The 4,098-nt window shown below is 29.3% G+C and overlaps 1 pseudogene; it reads right to left on the bottom strand.

Annotated features, from left to right (window-relative positions):
* Positions 1-595: 595 nt before the first annotated feature.
* The window catches only part of LOC111372489, a 16,609-nt pseudogene continuing 13,106 nt past the window's right edge, over positions 596-4,098 (bottom strand).

Below are 4,098 nucleotides of genomic sequence, written 5' to 3'. Positions count from 1 at the left end.
TATTGTAGTTGTTGTAGTTGAGAAATGATTATATGCGTTAATGCTACTAAACACATTTGAAGCTTCTCGGCGGTTCCGACTGCCTACTCCACCTATAACCAAGGCCGCCACTAAATCTCTTTATCCTATTGTATGAAAATGGGAGGCAATTGAGTTTGCCAACTTAGAAATGTCCAATCATTTCCCAAAATTGGACAAATCTTGCCCTATCTAGCTAAGCATTATCTTTCCAATTCCAGCATCAAAATGGCTTCTAATAATTCTACAAGTTTGCACGAGGAAAAAGTGATGCTATTGGACCATCTACTTATTTCTTCACTAACCACAAGAAAATAGGAAAGCATCTTAAATTGAGTAACCCGAGAAAATGGGGATTATTTAGAGACGGACAAAATCAATGATGGAAGAATTGAAATAATACATCTTTAGAAAGCATATTGAACCATTTTTTGGCTGATCAATATTAAAAACAGGATTTTATTAACTCAAATTTTGTCTACTAATTTTTAATGGGATAATGACAGAGTCATTCTCTCTTTCATTTTACTTTTTCTAGGCCAAAAGATCAGCGTAACATGTAGCCATCACCAATAGTTTAGATCTCATTTTTCCTTTGCTCAACTAACCAACTAGGATCACTTTGATTTGACTAAAGCACATACTTTCAAATAAATTTCCGTCTTGTAGAAACATATTAAGTATAAAATTTCAATTCACTTAAATATAAGATTATTTTTTACATTGAAAACATGCATAGAAATTGCCTAAAATAAAGAACACAACATTAACAGTAGTGACAGCAATGACACTTTCCGATATGTCCTCGAGCACACTATGATTTTGACCAAACAAAAACAATTTAATAAATCAACGAAATCAAATATGTTAATAATATTTACAACAATGTATAAGGATGAAATAAATTGATTTTTATACCCTTCAGTGCTGTATGGATCTCTTAAACCATTGGAGAAAATTATGTGGCACGAGAATCGTCGTAAAATCAATTTAATATCCTGAAATTTGGGAAGAAATAAATTATTTGACAAAAATTATATCATAATTCGTAAGCCAGTAAAAATAATTAATTATAAGCCAGTAAAAATAATTAATTATAATCATTACAAGTTTGAAAGGGTTAGAACAACATACATGGCCTCCAAAATAAGTTGTAACTCCATGTGGTCGAGGTGGGATACCATATAAGTTCTCGCAGTCTGCGATAAATTGATGCAAGTCGAAAGGTGAAGGTGGAAACATTGTATCATTTATTCCTCTTCCAATGGGCATCACCATCTCACTACAAGTCTAAAGAAGAAAAAAAGGACAAAATTTCCAAGAAATGAATATTAGATAGTTAGTTAAGTACAAAAATTTCTTTTACGTTGATTAAATATGTTGCATTCAATCTACAAGTCATATTCAATAACGAATTTTCTGAGTAATGAGTCACTACTCAACTGTAAAAAGAAGTATCTGGATATAAATTAGAATGAACGCATGATAAAATAAACGGATCTATATCTATATGTACTAGATACTAAATATGGAGTTAGATCTTACTAATTTGTTGAGTTGCAAAAAATTATTTCTGAGTTGCCGTTCTATGTAAGTGTAAGGACACACAATAAGGAAAATCACGACTCAATACAGATATATAGTACGATGTTGATTTATTAAGTGATGACAAAAATTAATAAAATGATGAGTTATTGTAGGAAAATAAAATTACTTGCCATCTCCATCCCACACCATCCCACACTAGTTTCACTTGGATAGCTGTATTCATTGTATGATAGCAGGAGTTAATTTGGTGGCTCATTGCAAAAGAGTATATTGAACCCAAATAATCCTATAACTCAGTAGAAGAGTTTAAATGCCTGAAATAAATAATAATGAGAGTTTAAATGCCTGAAATAAATAATAATGAGAGTTTAAATGCCTGAAATAAATAATAATGAGAGTTTAAATGCCTGAAATAAATAATAATGAGAGTTTAAATGCCTGAAATAAATAATAATGAGAGTTTAAATGCCTGAAATAAATAATAATGAGAGTTTAAATGCCTGAAATAAATAATAATGAGAAATTATTAGTATTAACATTGCCACGTGTTCGACTTTGACTGAAAAATAATTGAATAAAGTCTTGCGTGTACTAATTTAGGTTTTAAAATGAACAAGTCAACATGATATATAAGGAGCCCAAGATTAAATCTTCGTCATGATCACCTGTATATGAAAATTTTGCATGTTAATTCGAATAAATTAGTGTCACCCGTAAAGAGATAATTAATCTAATAAATGAAACATTCATACTAGCATAAAGAGAAACATTCATACTAACGGTTGAAACAAGATAATTAATTTAATTATTTTCACCACTTGAAGAGAAATTAAAAGGGTTCAACACAGTAGCCAAAAATAAAAAAATAAAAAAAGAACCCTATTTCTCATAAATTGTGTAGAGAAATAAAAAAAAAAAAAACAAAGAGAAATAACAAAATTAGAAAGATACCTGCAAGTCTTGAAAAAAAAAAAAGATAAGAAAGATGCTTTATAATTTTTTTTAATCTTGAAATGATCTAAAAACTGTAATTTTTATGATTTATTAATACCTTGAAATCCTTGGTTACTTTTGAGTAATATGTGAAGTTATATCATTAAAGTAAAGAATTGGGGTTGATGAGACTAAAGCACCAAGTGCAATGTGTGGATACTTGAGCCTAACATGAAATCAGCACTAAAAATATAATATAATTTGAATTATATGGAAATTTAAAACAAATTTAATAAAACTCAAAGTTGTAATTAATTGAAATAAATGACTGATAGTATTGATTAATTCATGATTTGCTCACTTCCTCCATATAATCCTCCAGTCACAATAATTGGGGAATTCTGAGTTGAATGCTCTTCATGATTTGCTGACTTCATAGGGTTAGGGTTTCCATCAAACATTGGGCAATAAGAGGGGATGGTGTACGGATTTTGGGCCTTGTTTTAATGGTTTATAGGCCCAATTAAAACACAAAGCAGCCTATATGACTTATTGGGCTTTTATGGCAAATCGGTACTACAGTGGGCTTTTTGTAAACTTCAAATATAACTTAATCTAGCACATAAAAAGTTGTCCTACACTTGATCCCTGTGTCTCCCATTAAAGTAGAAAAATGTATATTAAAATATTGAATTTTTGGAGAATGTATGTTTAAAAAGTAGGAAAAATTTTGAATTTACGTATAACATATTTTATTGTGAAAATGGGAATGGGGGCTTAACTTCTCAGCTATATCAGAATATGTAGCTAGAAATTAACTATATTGTCTAATTTACGCCGATAAATTTTAGAGATGAGGTCGGGTTGAAACTAACGATGGTAACACATAATTGTTGCTGGAATAGGAGATTATAAAATTTTAAATTGACAATATATTTCTTGGATAACATTATAATGAATAAGCGTGGAGAGTAAAATTGAAGATAAAAATCCTTAAATGTTGAATTCTCAGTAAAAACCGATTTTATTGTTTGTTTTGAGTATTTTTAGATTATTTTTGAGAGTCTGGTATAATCATGAAGTAGTTAGTATATACGTGTACCTAACTCCTCAATTCAAAATAAATTAACCTCGTTCACATAATTGTTGCTGGAATAGGAGATTATAAAATTTTAAATTGACAATATATTTCTTGGATAACATTATAATGAATAAGCGTGGAGAGTAAAATTGAAGATAAAAATCCTTAAATGTTGAATTCTCAGTAAAAACCGATTTTATTGTTTGTTTTGAGTATTTTTAGATTATTTTTGAGAGTCCGGTATAATCATGAAGTAGTTAGTATATACGTGTACCTAACTCCTCAATTCAAAATAAATTAACCTCGTTTTTTAAGGATCTAGTCATACGCTATGAATTTGAAATACATCTATCCTAATTTTTCTGCCTTGTAATCTTAATCTTGTTTGTAGCTTTTGAATTATTCCAGTATAAGAATTTTACCTGAATTTGATGGTTAATTGTATACAACCCGAAATTTGACCTTTCATATCTTATACCTAACTTATTCGAATTAATTTTTTTTCTCAAGTTCAAAAT

This window comes from Olea europaea, unplaced genomic scaffold (assembly GCF_002742605.1).
Source record: "Olea europaea var. sylvestris unplaced genomic scaffold, O_europaea_v1 scaffold1004, whole genome shotgun sequence".
NCBI lineage: Eukaryota > Viridiplantae > Streptophyta > Magnoliopsida > Lamiales > Oleaceae > Olea > Olea europaea.
The sequence above is the reverse complement of the archived record's forward strand: the minus strand, read 5'-3'. Positions and strand labels throughout refer to the sequence as shown.